The sequence below is a fragment of the Rhinolophus hipposideros genome, assembly GCF_964194185.1.
Source record: "Rhinolophus hipposideros genome assembly, chromosome: 5".
Classification (NCBI taxonomy): domain Eukaryota; kingdom Metazoa; phylum Chordata; class Mammalia; order Chiroptera; family Rhinolophidae; genus Rhinolophus; species Rhinolophus hipposideros.
Window position 1 is genome coordinate 70596017 of NC_138051.1, and position 19642 is coordinate 70615658.

General features: G+C 34.6%; 1 protein-coding gene across 1 annotated transcript in view; it reads left to right on the forward strand.

Moving 5' to 3' along the window:
* The window catches only part of LOC308497900 (uncharacterized protein), a gene marked incomplete at its 5' end in the record, with an annotated part of 47926 nt that overhangs the window by 19322 nt on the left and 8962 nt on the right, over positions 1-19642 (forward strand). The window contains 3 exons of the mRNA XM_081048979.1: positions 4052-4181; positions 7658-7846; positions 9604-9702. The remainder of the gene's footprint in view (positions 1-4051; positions 4182-7657; positions 7847-9603; positions 9703-19642) is intronic.

The following is a 19642-nucleotide window of genomic DNA, read 5'->3' on the forward strand; positions in this document are numbered from 1 at the left end:
AGGGAAAGATGAGACATACTAAAAAAAATGCTTTGAAACCCCAAGATCTTGATGTAGTAGTGAAAAGCACTCAAAGTACTCAGGAAAGCTAGCCACCCCTACCCTTTGTATGCTTGAATGCCATGCTGCACATTCATGGACACCTTTGGGCTCCCTCTGCTGGCACACTAATCCTTAGTGGTTACTGAGTATTTTCAAGAACCTCATAAATTCATTCACTGAAGATTTCATTGAAAATAGATTTTTAGCTGACCAGTCTTACATAGTCAAATAAGTGAAAAATTAATTTAATCCAAAACAGATGCTAGAAACAGATCCATGGACATATGGAAACCTGGTATAAGACAGGGGCGGCCTGGCAAATTAATAAAGAAATACAAACCCACCAGAAAGTGGGCAAATGATACAGTTAGATATTTCACAGAAGGGGGGAGCATTATGGTCAATAGACACATGGGAAGATTCTTCACCTCATTAGTGATCAGAGAAATACAACCTAAAACCAGTGAGTTACCATTTCATGCCTACCAGATTGGCAAAAACTTAAAAAAGTGGTCAATTTTTGATGTTGTGAGAAAGTGGAGCCACAGAAACTCTAATACAGTCCTGATGGCACTGTAAATTTGATAATGACATCGGGTAATAATTTAGTATTGCCTTTAGAGTTGGAAATGCCATTTCTAATGATCCAGCAATTCCACTCCACTCCTAGATAGCATTTACCCTAGAGAAACATTTGTATACACACCAGTAGGCATACGCAGGAATTTCTTAACTGTTCATAACAGCAACACACTGGAAACATCATCAAATGATAAAATTGTGGTATATTCAAACAATACACTACTATACAGCAGTGAAAAAGGATGAACTACAGCTATGAACTAGGCACAAATATGGATGAGAATCTCAAAATACTGAGGGGGGATAAACGCTATCACAGAAAAATACTTAAGAGTATGATTCCATTATATAAAGCACAGGCAAAACTAAAATATAACAGAAAATGTATACATAGGTAGCAAAAAGTATTTAAACAGTTAAAAAGCTGGTGTTTATTATTCCTTGAACTGTAGGTACGTATTGTATTTTACGCTTGCATTTATGATATATTTCACATTCATAAAATAAAATAGAAAGTATTCATTTAATTCTGTATTCTGTGAGAGTAGGGATTACCCCGCTGCTCTTGGTCTCTGTGTCATATCATTATGAGACCAGCCTCCCAAACATAGTTTGCATAACAACCAGTTCCCTACTCAGCTGGCATCAAGGCTTCCTGTTCACATGGTAGGACAAGCAATTGCTCTGGGAAACAGAGGATTCAAGGCCCTCCTCAGCCTAACCCCAGCTGAACTTTCTCATCTTTTCTACCTCAGCACACTAATACCTACACATACTTCCTGGTCTTTGCTTCTGCCATTATACTACTTATTAGTTTCAATTCTAAAAACTTCCTTTTGTCATCATCAAGCTACCTACCAGCATTAGCAATTTTTCATCTTAGGAATAAGCTATCTATTTTTAATATGTTGTAAACAGCAAGATTGTCATGTCTAAAGCAACAGACTTCAATTTTAAATTAAAAGTTCAGACACCAGCGCATTTGCCTGTGATTATCTGCGATTATACTTTTGACAGGAGAATGTTTTGTTTGAGCTGAGCACATCTTGTTTCTGCGATATGATTTTAGAATTAGAGGTCCTGACCACTAGTGGGAATCTTACAACTGTAATAAACTTATTAGTGCTTTGTAGTACATGCTGTGGGTAACAGCCATTCTGTTGATTACCAATATTACTAGAAGATATCTCCCTCATTTTACAGTTCAGGAAACGGAATGCAATAAAATAACATAATTTGGTAGGTAAGTTAAAATTATTGCATCAGTAGTACAAAAAAAATGGCAACAATAATAATACCCTGAACATGAAAGACTATCAGATCCTGAGTTTTTCCTATTACTCGAATGACTTTACCTATGTAACAGTTTACTAAATAAAGACAGATTTATTTAACAGACATTTACTGACCACCTGCCAAAATTCAAGGCAGCATGTTCAGCACTGACAGAATAACAAAGATTAATAATATAATGACATAGTCTGTGTCTTCAAGAAGCCGACAGGTAGGAGAAGAATCTACCCATATTTTAGATCAGGCCCTATAATAGCTTTTGTATGTGAGCCAAAGACTAGACATTGTGCTCTCAGTTAACACACTGAAAAGAGCACCTAGTACTTTTCCTTTACCATTAAAAGTCTTCAGAGTGCATTCAGTAAATTAGTAAGCATACCCAGGGAGGCGGGGCCACTCTGACCTATATCAGTTTTCCATTAAATGGCGTCTTTGTTTACTCAAGGCTTTAAGTGAGTGTTTAGTACAATACTTGTTCCTCTTGATTAAGATGATAGCAGATTATTAATGAGTTCCATATCACAATTAAAATGAAAATTTCCACCTTTCTGATAAACAGGAATGTCCAGATGATAACAATGATGAAACTTACAACAAATCAGATAAATGATTGCATAAACACTTAGGCAATGACAGTGTTTTGTAAATGTGTCTGATTCTAAGAGATTAGTTAGTTACAATTCTGAACTATTATGAAGCTCTTAGTTCAATGTACATATGCTTTTGAACTTTAACATTTGCTGTGAACAGTATACATTTCTCAACACAAATCCTCTTTGTCTTTTAGTTTGATTACAATTATGGAAATGTCAAATAGTACAGATTAGTAATGTTGATGGCAAAATAATTAGTAATAAAGTGAGTTTTGCATAATGGATCTTTGGATGAGTTCAAATAGAAAGAAATCAAAGGAGTATTATTGATAAAGATTCCACTTGCTATCAAACAATAGGCAGCACTTTGAAGGAGATCACTTAGGAGTAGGAATTTCTATGCCAAAAATATTTTCATGTACATATATCACTCTTCGATAGTAAAGCAATCTAAAATATATTAAGTTACTGAATTTTAGAGACAGAGATTTTCTAGACTAGGGTTTACAGACATTTTTTTTTGAACAGTAACATACTTCCTTTAAACAAAATCATGTGCAGTAGCCCAATATAGAAACTAATAAAATAAAGCTGTTCTGGAAGGCAGTGGGAAATTCTCCTTTATATAACAAATGGAAAAAATAAGTAACTTACATTATGAGGCTTTTGATGAGAAGGATGATTAACAGCTGAAAGAATTTGCACTTGACGGCTTTTATGGAGTACTTGTCAGAACAGAGGATAGTCTTGCCATTCAGAAAAAGAATTGTGGGAAACCGTATTTCCTATTATGTTCCCAGAGAGTAAATTATTACTAATGCAAACATATCCAAGTATGGTTAATATCTTCTACTTATAGTAGTCACACAAGTTGGTATAGGTAGTCTCAGGACCTCAAATTTGAAAGACTCAAAAAAATTATAATTTTTAATTACCCACATGACTGTTTTGGTAATGGTGGAGTAGTTTCCATTAGACCAACCCTCCGACAAATAACAACGCTAAATAAAATATAATTAACATTTAGTCAAAGGCACTGCAAAGTGACCAGACATTACCAAAAAACTAGGAAGAAGTCAACTGTTAAAATAAGGAAAAGTCACTGGAATATACCCGCAATTTTTATGCCTTTTCTCTTGCAAGCACTCTCAGTCCATACTGAACGGAGCATACTCAACTCAAGCAAGAAAGCTAGTCTCTAGGGCTCTTGGAATGGCTGAAAATGAAAGGGAAAATCCTGGAAAGGAGATAATCACTGCGGGGGTGTGGTGAATTCTGCATATAGATTCTGCCCAAGTCTTTGGTATCTGTTCTGCACATTCATGAGGTAGACTCCGAGCAGCACAGCCAGAAGTATCAGACTAAAAGAAGATCTAAGCAGAGATTACTGTTGCTGTCAACCATGGGGGAGACAGAGTTTGGAATTTGAGTCCAGCTAATTGAACTGAGTAGAGTAGAACAACACTCAACACCGTCCAGAGTTTTTAACATGTAGCATCCATTTTTGGCAAAATCTTCTCTTTCTCTTTTGAAATTTGAAGGCATAATGAAGACATTTTCAGACAAAGACTGAAAAAACACATCACTAGCAGATTTGAAAGAATATAATACAGTATGGAAATTTGGATCTTCACAAAGGGATGAAGAGTTCCAGACAAGGTAAATATGTAGGTATGTAAAAAATACTTTTTTCTCATTTTATTTAGTTTTGAAAAGTAATTGAGTATTTTTTAAAAAGACAAAAATAACAATGTGTTGTAGGGTTTATAATATATGTAGAAGTAAAAAATATGACAATAATGCACAAAGACAGGAAAGGGGAAGTAGAAGCATACCTTTGTAAGGGCATTACATTATATGTGAAGTGGTATAATATTATTTGAAGGTAGATTGTGGTAAATTAAAAATGCCAAACTCAGAGCATCCACTAAAAATAAAACAGAGAAGAGTAGCTAATAAAACCAGAGAAAGAATAACATGGAATTTAAAAATAGGCAATCCAAAAGAAGATGGGAAAAGAGGAAACAAAAGAACAGATGAGACAAATAGAAAAGAAATATCAAAACGATAGATTTAAACCCAATCAAATTAATTATTCCATTAAATGTGAATAAACTAAACACTCCAATTAAAAAGCAAAGATTGTTTGGACCCAACTGTCTGTTAGAAATAATGTCTGTTAGAACTCACTTAAAATGAAAGGCAGGTTGAAATTTTTAATGGAAAAAAAAAAGATACCATGAAAATGTGAATTGTCAAAAAGCTGGATTAGCAATTAATATAAGATAAAGTAGATTTCAAGATGAGGAATATTATCAGAGATAAAGGGGACATTTCAGAATGAGGGATGAATCAATTCATCAAAAAGTCATAACAATACTAAATATGTATACACCTAATAACAAGTTTCAAAATACTTGAAGGAAAAACTGACAGAATAGACAGCACAAACAGGCAAATCTACAATTATAGTAATTGTAGCAATTCAGCATGTCTTTCTTCATAATTTATAGAACAAGTAGAAAGAACATTGGTAAGGATATAAATGACTTGAACAACATCATCAATCTACCAAATTGCACTAATTGACATTTATAGAACATGACACTCAAAATGGCAGTATACACATCTTTTCAGGTGTATGTGGAATATTCACAAAGTTAGACCACACACTGAGCCAAAAAACAAGTTGCAATAAATATTGTAGTACTAAAATGTTGAGTATAGCCCCTGACCATAATAGAATTAAATTAGAAATCAGTATAAAATGATATTGGAAAATTCTTAAATATTTGGAAATGAAGCAACAAACTTATAAATAACTTTGGGTTCATGAAGAAATTACAAGAGAAAGGTGAAAATATTTTGAACTAAGTGATATTGAAAACATAACAAATGAAAAATTGTAGGGACAGCTAAAGCAATGATTGGAGAGAAATTTATGCTAGCTTTAAATGATCATATTAGAAAAGAAGAGAGGTCTGAAAGAATGACCCAAGGTTGAACCATAAGAAGCAAGAAAAGAAAAAGAAAAATGAAAAGAAAGGAAAGAGCAAAGAAATAAAAATTACATAGAAGGAAGGAATTAATAAAGAAAAGAGTGTATATAAATTAAAAATAAAAAAATACCAATAATAACAAAATGTAATAAAGCCAAAAATTGATTATTTGGAACGACCAACAAAATCAATAATACATGAGAAGACTGAGGAAAAAATAAAGAGAGAGAGCACAAATGAGCAATATCAAGCCTGAAAGGGGGTGTTTATCACTACAGATCCCACATACATTGATAGTATAATAAGGGGATATTATAAACAACTTTATCACCTCCAAAATTTGATATTTTAGGGAAAATGAATAAATTCTCTGCAAAATACAGCTTATAAATGTTAATCCAATATGAAAGGAAACTGAATGGCCCTATATCTATTAAAGAAATTTAACTCATTATTTAAAACTTGTCAAAGAAAACTCCAGACTCAGTAGTTTCATTGATGAAATCTATCAAACATTTAAAGAAGAAATAAAACCAACTTTACATGAATTCTTGCAGAAAATTATACAGAAAGGTCTACTTCCCAACTTTTTTTATGAGCCAGCATAACCTTAATACCAAGGCCTGCAAAAGATATCACCAAAAATAAATAAATACATAAATAAATAAATAAATAAATAGGAAAGAAAGAAGGAAAAATTACAGACCAATATTTTTCATAAACATAGAGGAAAAATCCTTAACAGAATGTTAGCAAATCAAATTCTGCAGTATATAAAAAGGACAATACAACACAATCAAATAGTCCTTATCTCAAGAATGCAAGGTTGGACTGACATTTAAAAGGTACATTAATGTAATTTATCACATTAACAGAATGAAAAATAAAAACCACGTGACCATTTCAACGGACGTAGAAAGCATTTGATAAAGAATTGGACAAATTCAGCATCTAGTCATGATTAAAGCTTTTCAGCAATCTAAGCATCTGTGAAAATTGTATAGTTATTATCATACTTAATTGTGAATTATTGAATACTTTCTCCCTAAAATTGGGAACAAAGTAATGATGCCCACTGTCACCACTTCTATTAAGTATTATACAAGGGAAGCTAACCATTGTTTAAAGCAAGAACAATTAAAAAAAATCATGAAGATAAAAAATATTATGTTGACTAAAGGAAGCCATTCACAAAAAAAGACCATAGTGTCTGATTCTATTAATATAAAGTTCTGGAATAGGAAAAACTGATCTGATGTGGAACAAAATTGTACTAATGATTGCCTCTGACAGATTAGACTGTGTTGAAAGTACAAAGGATCTGATTTGAAGGTTCTCTCACTACTTAAATTTAGGACAATTTGAGCATCAAAATAAATGATAGGAATGGAGTATAATCCACTAAATAAAATAGGACTCCATACTGATGTGAATGATTGAATGAATGAATGAATGAATGAATGAATGAATGAATAAAAAAAGGGAAAACTTTTATTTACAATAGAATGTTAACTAAAAAATGTAGAAGAAATGATGAAGTTAGACATCATAGTAGATGTTAGCTAGTGGGTGAAAATATGACAGAGTATTTTTTTTAAAGATTTTATTGGGGAAGGGGAACAGGACTTTATTGGGGAACAGTGTGTACTTCCAGGACTTTTTTCCAAGTCAAGTTGTTGTCCTTTCAATCTTAGTTGTGGAGGGTGCTGTTCAGCTTCAAGTTCTTGTCCTTTCAGTCTTAGTTGTGGAGGGCGCAGCTCCGCTCCAGGTCCAGTTGCCTGTTACTAGTTGCAGGGGGCGCAGCCCATCATCCCTTGCAGGAGTCAAGGAATTGAACTGGCAACCTTGTGGTGAGAGCCCACTGGCCCATGTGGGAATCAAACCGGCAGCCTTAGGAGCATGGAGCTCTAATGCTTGAGCCACCAGGCCAGCCCCAGAGTATTTACATAGTATCAAAATACTTCCCGCGAATTACTTAATATTTACTTAGGGAAAAATATTCACTTTATAATGGAGAAATCTGGTGGCCACTACCTTCACCTAGTGATTAAAGTTAATGTTAGCAACATTGGTAAACCTAACATCATGTGTCTCCTGATATGATGCTCTGAGAAGGATATGGCATCACTTCTGTGTTATTCTTGCCAGAAATGCACAACCTGAATGTAATTATGATGAAACATCAGATAAATTCAAACTGAATAACATTCTACAAAATATCTGGCGTGTACGCGCAACACTGAGGAATTGTTCCAGATTGCCAGAGACCAATGAGTCATCACAACTAAATGCAATATGGAGTCCTGGAATGCATCTTGGACAAGAAAAAAGAAATAGGTATGAAGAACATTATTTGGACAATTGAAATTTGAATATGGACTTCAGATTATATAATAGTATAGTATCAATGTTAAATTTTCTGATTTAGATTATTATACTGCTTATGTAAGAGAATATCCTTGTTCTTAGAAAAAAACACACGAAAGTGTATAGGGGTAAAGAGCACAATTGCCCTCTACACCTGGTAACAACCTAATTTTAAATGGTTCAGAAAGAATATACATACATTTATATGCATGCATGCATACCTTCAAACAAACAAATAAATAATATCAAAGAGAAAGAGAATAACAAAGCAAATGGTGCAAAAATATAAACAACTTGTAAATCTGGTGGCTATATGGGAATTCCTTATACTATTCTTGCAACTCTTTTGTAAATTTGTAATTATATCAAAATAAGTTTTAAAAAGTGTTCACACCGCCAGCATATGTATGTATAAGTGTACCTATGAGTGTGTGTGTATCTGCTAAATTCAGTCGTTGACTGTTATATTTGTAAGTGTAAGAAAAACATGAGCTCTTAGGGTTGTTAAATTTGAAATTGTGATTCTTATTAAGAACACACCCTCTATACTGTTAAGTCCCACCATTCTCTGTTCTTCGAATTTGTTGTTTTGTTTAGGAAATACTGAGAAGTGGGGGAAAGATACTCCACTTTACTTCCATACTTAATTAAAACTAGCAAGCCTCATGTCCAGGATCTACTCAGAATTAACTCTGCCTGGCAATATGAATACGACTTACATTCATGACTTCAGACCTGTTCATAAAGCAATTATATCTCTGTTGACCTACTTCTAGGGATGGATTACTTGAAGGAACTGGTATAATCCAAAACAGGACAATGGGTGTCTGGTGTGAAAAATCTGTCCACAAAAATCTACAAGATTCAATAGGTGGAGATATTTTATAAAACCAAACAAAAATAATGATTTTTTGTTTTCATCATTATCAACATCCACTTTGCTTAAAGAGTTAAGAAATTCAACAAATTCTGTTAAGAAAACAGCATAACACCACCCTCCTTCTATCTATTACTCTCTCTTCAGAGACAACCACTTTCATCTCTTATACTGTGTTTCCTTGAAAATATGACCTAGTCCAACGAATGCATCTTTTGGAGCAAAAATTAATATAAAACCTGGTCTTATTTTAATGTAATATAAGACCGGGTATAATATAATATAATAACATAATATAATACCATAATATTAATTTTTGCTCCAAAAGACGCACTAGAACTAATGGTCCAGCTAGGTCTTGTTGTTGGGGAAACACGGTAGCTGATTATTTTGATGTTTACTGCCATGTCTCTAAACAACATGCTTGTTATGTATTTCTTGATTATTCTGTTTTATAAACTATCTGTTTCTTACTGTGGACAATAGGGACCAAGCTCTCTCTGCTCTCCCTTCACTCACCACACAGGTACTCACCTTTCCCTTCTTTCCATCCTGCCCTGTCCCTCATCCTTTAAAAATTGTCGTATCAAAATTTTGGTTAGATCAATATTAAGGGCTCACACGATTATGACTATGTAAACACTACTCACAGCTGAGATCAGTAGTATACTGTGATTCTTATCCTGAACTTGTCATTATTTTCCCTGGAGTTAATAATTGTCATGTTTTTACATTGGTTTAGTCTTTTATGTACTTAATCAGTAATTCAGCCCAAAACTTTTGACAGTTGTCTGAATCTCCTTTCAAAAGGTTCTGATGCGTTAACTATTCTATTGGTTTCACATTCCAGAAAAGTCTGTCATGGTACGAATCTACTCCAATCGGAATTGGTTTGCCCTTGTGCCTGGTGACAGCTGTCATCCTGGCATCTCCCTTCACTATCATCCTGGTGAGTCCTTTCACCTTTGGCTAATCAAGATCTCCTGTTTCCTATTCTATAAGTCATTTTCCTTTTGGTTATATTTTTGTTTTAGAGCATAAATTTTCCAGTAACTTCCTAAGAAAGATGCAAAGGAATTCTGTTTTGTTTTGGTTTTTGAGTCTTTCCATGTCTGAACATATCCTATCTTCCCCCCTTGTACTTGATTTGTCAGGAGTAGGACCCTCCCCAAAGACACTAAGATTGGAAATGAGAATAAGTGAATGTAGAGGTAAAAAACTTGTAGGAGAGTTAAAGTCTGAAACTCCAGGAGTGGACAGAATTCTGAGGACTGCCCAAATACACTAATCTGAAATGAGATGTCAAAAAAGAAAGAAACTCAGATACCTTTAACTGGCAGGTTTGCATTCCTACTCCACTTCCATCCTCCATCTATAGAACGAGAACTCATGAGGAAGTTTAAGTCAGTCACAGAAAAAAAAAGAACGCTGAATTTTTGTATATCTGAGTTCGTGATAAGTTCAAAGTTGACGGCACCATGTACATTTCTGATTTATTTTACTTTTTTCCCACAATGAGTATTTTTTGCTTTTATAATCAGAAAAATATATATATATATTGGTGTTTCCATTTCATGGCAAAATTTTGTGGAAAACTAAAAGAAATATTGTAGAGAAGCATTTCTAAGATATTGTTCATACATGCAGACCCAGGGAAAGGCCCTAAGACTGAAAACCTATCTCCGTGAGCAGAGAACAGGAAAAGACTGAAGAAAGAGACTGGCCACTTCAATCTTGTTATTAGTAGAGCTCATTAAGGGAAATTTACATATAAGGTACAATGTGCGTCTTGGGTGGAATGGATCCTCACATTGCTTAACAGGCACCAAAGAATTATATAGGGCAAAATGGGGATAGTCACGAGTATGTACTAGTATGTGAATGCTACCAGGTACAGGAAGTGACTTTACATACTTGACCAGATCAGGACAATGGCCTGTTCCAGGAACCAGCACATGATGGGAAGCAGAGGAGGGGTGCTGATTTATGTCAGAATAAACGTCGATTACGATCAGTCTCTAAGTGGGGTTTGAAGTAAGCAATCTCCATTCTGGGTCCAGCTCGCGGGTCAGGCAGTGGTCGGTCACATTGTGGAACAGTCTCTTCTCCACAAGCACATACTGAAGTTTCTACCCACGGGTGATGAAAGAGAGAGAGTTTGATAAATGGAAGGTCAGTAAGGAATTCTTACTATTGAACATGATTTGACACTTTGCAGAGGCGTCTGGTCCTTATGTAGAAAGAATTGCCACCATTTTTCAAAGAGCAACACAAGGATAATAACATTTATTTTGCTATTTGTTTTGTTCCTAATGGAACTTCATTCTCACAGGCCCTCTTCACACTCTCCTGTCTAATGATACAGAACAAGAGCTATTTAATAACTATCCCCAATTATGATATCTGAAGATTGTAGCTATTGAAAAGATATTTAACTTTGTTTTCCTTAACACTCCATTTTTTCCTGGATTCCATAATTGCTAAAAAAAATAGCCTACTGATAAGAAGTCCATGTCAGTCTAATTATTATTCTTTTTTACTAATCAATTCCCACACTCCTGTCCTCCCACGACTCATTCTCAGTAGTTTACATTTTTTTTTCAATTATCTTTGATTTCTACAGTTTAACTTCAGTGTGTCTTATTGTTGATTTTCTTCTATTTATCCTGATTGAGATTCACTGGAATTTTTCAATCTTAGGATTCATGTCTAAGAAAATGTTCCACATCATCTTGTTGAACACTGCTTCTCCCATTCTCTCTACTTCTTCCTCCGGAAGTGTTTACTAGGCACATATTGGAGCTTCTCATTCTTCTTTTCATATTTCTTAGTTTCTCTTTTATATATTGTTTCCTTTTTTTTTCTGCACCACCTTCTAGATCATTATTTTTCACATCTCTCGTTTTCTCTCTATTCTTTTCTCATAATGTCATTTTCTTCCCCTTAGAGTTTCGATTGTTTCCTGTGTGAATATTATAACTAGATTTTCATATTACTTGATTACGTCAGTGTTTGGCTGTTTGTTATATTTGTTTGTTGGATCTGCTGATTCTCTCATAGACATTGTTGTCTTTCTAATTTTTGACTGTGAGTTTATCCTCAGAGTTTTTTATTGTGACAATTCTATGTGCTCTGGGTTATGAAGATGTCCTTATGTATGTGATCGTTTCTAATTTGGTTCTGCTAGGGCCCTACAGGTTTCACTAGTTCTATATGAGGTTTTTGGGTGGGGGAGGAGCTTCGGATTTTGTCACCTTGAAGACAGTACAAATCTTACCCACAGCCACTCCTAGCAAAGGCTTTAGATTCAGATTTCTCTTGGTGACTCCTGCTCCATCCAGTCTGTTAGCCTGTTCCTGTGCATGTCTCTACAAACACCAGTGGGTGGAGTTTTTTCTTCTCCGTTTCAGGGGCGGAACAGCTTTTGCTGGCTGTCAGCTTTGTACAGACAGCTCATTTACATTTCCACCTTGTGCAGGAGTCTCTCAGTAGTGGCGTCTCAAGTTCTGTTTCCTCAAGTGCTTTTAAAGACTCTAGCCCTTACTCTTATATTCAGTTCTTAACCTTGAGGGCCATTTGGCTTTAACTGATGATCTCTGTTCTGGCTTTGAGTTTCTCTTCATTTATTGGTTTCTGAGAATTTCCAGATGGAATTTTTAAAGAGAAGAACCAGAAAAATTATCTTTAGCTGGTAAATAATGGGCTTGAATATTTTAAAAACAAAGCAAAACAAAACAAAACAAAAAGTCTTATTTCGTTACAGTTCTGACATGTGTTTATTATAATATTTAACTTCAACTAGCTAATGATCTACTAATTTGTAAGATTTATCTAAGTTTGCATAGACTTTGTAGTGAGGGGCGGCCTGCGGGATCTCAGCTCCCGCTCCCCACATAAGAGCGCAGGATGTGGCTAGGCCAAAAAGGAACACCCACGGAGCCATAGGTAGGGGAGTCATATCACTATATTTTCACTGGAGGCTGGATTCATACAACATGCGACCTGCTGTCCACTTTTCTGCCTGCTAACTGACCGACTCTCCTCGACTCGACTCACTAACTAGTGCAGCCGAGGCAGTTATATCAGTGGCCAATTGGCTAACCGGCTACAGCTGACGGCCAACTAGCCACAGCTGATGGCCATCCAATCACAGTTGATGGCCGTTTACTACCCGAGTGAGCACCTTTCCACGTGAGGCCAAGAGCCTGGAAACTGCACTCCTGGCTCTGTCCCCACACTTTTATTTTTTTTTTTTAAGTTAAATTTACCATTTGCTTACTGGTTTCACAGAACTACAAAATTTCCAAGTGAGAAGGATGGGTGCTTTAGTGAAGACATGGCATAATAGAAAGGATAGGGCTGTAGCATCAGGCAGATCTGAGTTCACATTCTGGCTTTAGCATTGACCTTGGGCATTTACTTCATCTCTCAAGCCTTTAGTTTCTCCTTTAGCAAAGTGGATACAATAGTGTTCATCTAATATAGCTTCTGAGAGGATTAAAAGTGATTACAATAGCTAATAGTAATTGAGCATTTATGATATACTCAATGCTTTGCTGGGTGCTTCACTGGATTCTCTTTTCATGTATGTGACATTTTTAGTCTAGTGCCTGACACATAGCAAATGTTCAATAAATGTAGCTATTAGTCTTAAGTGAGTTACCTCATCCTAGCCAGGTTTTGATCTGCCTATGACACCCCACCCCACCCCACCCAGCCCACCCCACCCCTGAACTTACTTGACAAGCCTCTGCTTGAAAAGAGTAGTCAGAATTCCGGCTTTAGAGTCAGACTCCATGAATTCAAATCTGCTACTTCCCAGCTGTCTAGTCTTAGACAAATAAATTCAGTTCTTGTCTGTGAAATAAGGATAACAGAGAAGTGCGGTCATGGGTCTTAAATTCTAGAGTAATTTTGAGGTTAAAATGAGTTAATTCACGTAAAACTCTTAGTGCCAGACACATTATAAATTCTCAGTAACTCATAGCCATTATGTTTATCATTGCTAGAAATTTGTTATCTCCTTGAATTAAAAAACATCTCAATGTGAGCTGAAATTGGCCTATTTTGGCATCTACCAATTGGCCTTATTTTTGTCCTTTGAATGGCACAAGAAAAATCTGATTCTCCTTTCCCAAGATAATACTTTAAACACCTTTTTTTCATTCCTCCAGAATAAACACCTCAGTTTCTTTGAATATTTTTCATAGACATTGTTTTGAGTACCCTCACCATTTTAACAGCCTTCTGAGAGCATGACTCAGTGTGAATCCTACAATGAAAACACCACCCTCCAGGCATTATCACATGAACTTGGAGAACTATCACAATTCCTTCTCATGAATAGTGCATATTTGGTTAAGCTGTTATAAATTTAGGCTTTCTATTATATATAGCCAAACTCATTTCTAACTGGCATAATGTTCATATCTGTTCAATTTCAGCCCTCTTATTTGCCTCATTATTTTAGCCTTCTTAATTTGTTTGGATCCCTAGACTGCCATCCCTTATATTATAATCCATTCTAGTTTCATGTCATTTCCAAGTCTGATGGATAGGCTGTCAAAATCATTCAAAGAGAGAATATTTTAGATATCAACCTGCAGGATATATCAGTTCAATTGGCACTTTGGGGTAGTGTTACTATTAATTATTTACTATTTGCTGCCTATATGAATTTTATTCAAAATTACCCTTCTGGAGGGGGTTTTAAGGAGCCTCAAATATTCTCGTCTGAAATAAACTTATTAAAACAAAAGTAAATTAAGTGCTTTATTAATTAAAAATTAAGCACCTTATTAATTAAAAAGTATTAGTAATTTTTGAGAATGTTCTGGTGACAAGAAAGTTAATAACTATTGAGGAGATAAGTATAATCCACTCTGCAAGCTAGGGTGAGGGTTAGTAGAAATACACTGATAGCCACAAGCTTCATTTGAACTCTTAGTTTAAAACTTTTACTCCTCCATTATTTATACCAACTATGTGTTTCTCTTTCTCTTCATTCATAATGTGAAAGAAATAATTGACCAATAAATGAGGTTAAGGCAGGAAGAGGGAATGAGACAGAGATACCAGCTCTAATTATATGCAAACTTAGTGGATGACCTCTGAATAGTTGAGCATTGACTCATATCTCTTTGCACACTTGAGTCCCCAGCAGTTAGAGTTCAGCATGTTGGAGGTTTACAAGCTAAACATAGAATATGTAAGGACTTAAGAGTCTGACTCCTGACCCCCCGCCTGAAGATTCACAGAAACTATATTGGGAAATCGAGGAAAACTCAGAGGGAAGATCACTGAGATTGGTCCAATGCTTCCCTGAAATGGATCCACTACATTGCTGTTAGTGCTCTAACTTATATGGTTAGATTTATGCCTTTAAATTTTCTACTTGTTTTCTTTATGTTTCATGTAATTTTTGTTTCTGTGTTCCAATTTTACTGCCTTCTTTTGCATTAAATATTCCTCAGTGTACCATTTTATTCCTTTGTCCATTTCAAACACAAATGTGACCATATCTCTCCAAATTTTAGAATATTTTGTGCTCCACCAACTCCCTCCTCCATTGACTCAGCATGATATAAAATAGCCTTCATGATCTGACCCTTGTTATCTTTTCTCTCATTTTCCTATTGCATTTTACGCTAATAAGCAGCTCATTTTCTGATCATGCCTTTGCTCATGTGTGTCCGTTTCCTGGAAGACAACTTTGCTTTCCATTTTTAAAATGTCTATTTCCTTGAAATATTTGGGAACTTTCAGATCATCTATCTCAATCTTTTCCTTCATTATAGCAAGAAGAAGAAAATAAAAGTATATCAGAGCAAGTTTGCTATATTTTACCAGATTTGGTCAGCACCTGATTGTGATAAATTAAGGATGCATACCATAATTATTCCCAGAATAATTATGGGCATAATTATTATTATATTATTGAAATGGAAAAATTATTCCTTTGTCCATTTCAAAGCCATATTTTGAGTTGTTTTCTTACTGATTGAGTGTAAGAAAATAACTCAAAATATGGCTTTGAAATGGACACAGGAATGAAATGGTACACTGAGGAATATTTAATGCAAAAGAAGGCAGTAAAATCAGAACACAGAAACAAAAATAACATGAGACATAAAGAAAACAAGTAGAAAACTTAAAGGCATAAATCTAACCATACAAGTAATGACATTAAATGTAAATGGATTAAGTAGTCTAAAAGGCAGAGGTATAAGATAAATAGAATCCAATTAGATGCTGTCTATAGGAGACACACTTTGGATTTATAAATACAAATAGGTTGAAAGTTAAATGATGCAAAAAGTGACCATAAGAAAGCTGGAGTGGCTATAATATCTGGCAAAGTTGACTTAAGGCCAAAAAAATTGTTACTCCAGGGAAAAAAAGGGACATTTTATAATGATAAAATGATCAGTCCATCAGGAAGATAAACAATTATAAACATATATGCATTTGACAATGGAGATCACATATAAGGAAAAACAGAGAATGGAAGAGAAGAAATACAATAATAACAACTGGAGACTTTAATATCCTACTATCAAAAACCAAAATAATAACTAGACAGAAAATCAGGTTATAGATGTCTTGAACACTATCAACCAATTTGACCAAGTGAAATCTATAGATTTCCACCAACCTAAAGTAGAATACACATTTTTTCAAGCATATGTAGAGCATTCTTTAGGACAGACCCTATCCTAGATCATAAAATAAGTCTCAATACATTTATAAGGATTGAAATCACACAAAGTATGTTTTCTGAGTACAACAAATTAAATCCGAAATCAATTATGGAAGGAAATTTGGGAAATCCACAATATTTGAAAACTAAACAAACATTTCTAACTAATCTATAGGTCAAAGAAGAAATCATTAGGGAAATTGGAATGTATTTTGAGCTGAATTAAAATGCAAACAGCACATCACAATTATGAAATGCAGCTAAAGCAGAGGAAAGCTTATACACTTACATAGCTATAATAGAAAAGAAGAGCAATCTCAAAATGAAGAACCTGTTTCCTCCTTAAAAATCTAGAGTAAGTCAAACTGAAACCAAGCAGAAGGAAGGAAATAATAAAGATTAAAGAAAAAATAAATGAGATAGAAAACAACAACAACAAAAAAACCAGAGAAAGTCAATAAAACTAAAATTTAGTTCTTTAAGAAAATCAACAAAATTGACAAACCTTTAGCTAGACAGACTAAGAAAAAAGAGAGATGATACAGTTATTAAATCCAGTAAAGAAAGGTGGAACATAATCACTGAAACTATAGAAATAAAAGGATCATACAGAAATATGATGAAAAGGTTCATGTCAACAGATTAGATAACCTAAATGAAATTATCAAAATCCTAGAAAGACACAAACTAACAAAACTGACTAAGAAAAAACAGAAAATCTGAATAGATCTGTAACAAGTAAAGAGATTGGCTTAGTAATCAAAAACTTTCCACAAATAAATGCCCAGGTCCATTTACTGATGAATTCTATCAAACGCTTAAAAAGAATTAATACAAAGCCTTCACAAACTCTTCCAAAAATAGAAGAGGAGGGAACACTAACCAACTCATTTTGAACCCACTGTAACCTTGATATCAACGTCAGACAAAGACATCCAAGTACGTACAGACCAATATCCCTCATAAATATAAAAACAAAAATTGACAACCAAATATTAGCAAACCGAATCTAAGCACATATAAAAAAGATTATGCACCATGGCCAAATGAAGTTTATCCCAAGAATGAAAAGTTGGCTTAACATCCAAAAGTCAACTAAGGTAATATATTAATAAAGGGAAAAATTGTGATAATCTGAATAAACACAGCAAAGGCATTTGGCAAAGTCTTGAATCTATTCTGAATTAAAACAAACAAACTTTCAACTAACTAAGAAGAAGCAAACGTTGTCAATCTGATAACAAGCATCTACAAGAATCTTACATCTAACATTATATTTAATGGTGAAAGACTGAATATGTTCCTCCCTAACATAGAGAATAAGACAAGGATATCTGCTCGTATCACTTCTATTCAAGATTTAACTGGAGAGTATAGCCAGTGCAATCAGGCAACAAAAAGAAATAAATGTCAGCCATACTGGAAATGAGGAAGCACGAAAAAAAAATGAAGAAGCAAAATTGTGTTTATTTGCAAGTGACATAATCTTGTATATAGAAAACCTTAACAAATGCACAAGAATAAACTATTGGAACTAATAATGTATCTATCGAGACAATAGAAGATCCGTATACTAAAATCAGTTGTATTTCTGCATATTAACAATGACCATCTAAATAAATGATGTCATTTATGACTTCAAAAAGAATAAAATACTTAGGAAAAATTACAAAAGAAGTACAAACCTCATACCCTGAAAATTACAAAACATTGCAGAGGGAAATTAAACAAGATCAAAACAAATGGAATGGCATTACATGTTGACTCTTGCAATTCATTAAAAAGAGGCCGAACAACTCAATTAAAAAATGAATAGAAGAACAGATATTCACTAAAGGAGCTGTGTACATGGCTAATAAGCTCATGAAAAGGTACTCAACATCATGAACCATTAGGGAAAAGCAAATTAAAACCACAGTGAGATACTGCTACACGCTCGTTAGAATGGCTATAATAAAAAAGATAGCCCATACTAAGTGTTACTGAGGACATGGGGAAAGGGGAACTCATACATTGCTGGTGGAATATAAAATGGTACAGCCACTTTGGAAAACAATTTGGCAGTAACTTAAAAAAGTTAAATGAATTTACCATATTATCCAATAATTTCACTCCTAGATATCACCCAAGAGAATTGAAAGCATCTGTCTTCACAAAGACTAGCACGTGAATGTTCATAGCTGCATTATTCAGAATAGCCAAAATGTAGGAACCACCCAAATGTCCATCAGCCAGTGAATGGGTAAATACAATGTGTATATCCACACAATGGAATACTACTACTCAGCAATTAAGAGGGACAAACTACTACTACATGCTACATGGATGAACCTCAAAAAACATCATGGTGTGTGAAAGAAACCAAACACCAAGACTACATATTGTAGGAGTCCATTTACATGAAATGTTTAGAAAAGGCAAATTTGTAGAGGTAGAAAGCAGAGCCATGGTTGTTCAGAGCTGAGGATGGGAGCGGAGACTAACTGTAAGTGGCAGAAGGGAACTTCTCAGCATGATGGAAATGTTCTACAATTGAATTGTGGTGGTTATTGCACAATTCAGTGCATTTACTAAAAACTGTTAAAATGGGTGACGTTTATGTTACGTAAATTATACCTAAATAAAGTGGTTTAAAACATAAATTCAATAACTTCTCACTTTTTAATGCTTTAATAGAAATAATACCAACAGCAGTGATGATACTGAGCCCTTGCTACGTGCCAGGCACTGTGCTAAGCACTTTACTCAATCCTCACACAACCTATGAAATGCCGTAGATGTCATTATTCCCTTTATAAATGAGGAAACAGTCCCAGAGAAGTTAAATAACTTCCCAAGGGCGGGAGCAAATCAATAGGCAAGCCAGGATTCACACCGAAGCAGTTGGTTCCAGTAGCCATGGTCTCACCTCTTTGCTAATAAAAATCAAAAATTGGTGTTTTTAAAGTTCTAATGAAGCAGCATCATGGAGAATCTCTCCTGAAATGGGAAAATATACCATACACCAAATCTAGTCATACAGTGCAGGGAAGAAATATGTTATTTTTTTTTTCAGTTTTACCGTAATGGTAAGAGTACTTCATCAGTCTTCTGTACCCTAATGAAGAATAGCTTCCATTTTCTTTTTCTTCCAATTGTGTGGCAGGAGGCAATATATATACTGAAAGAATAATGGGCTTTGGAATTGAAA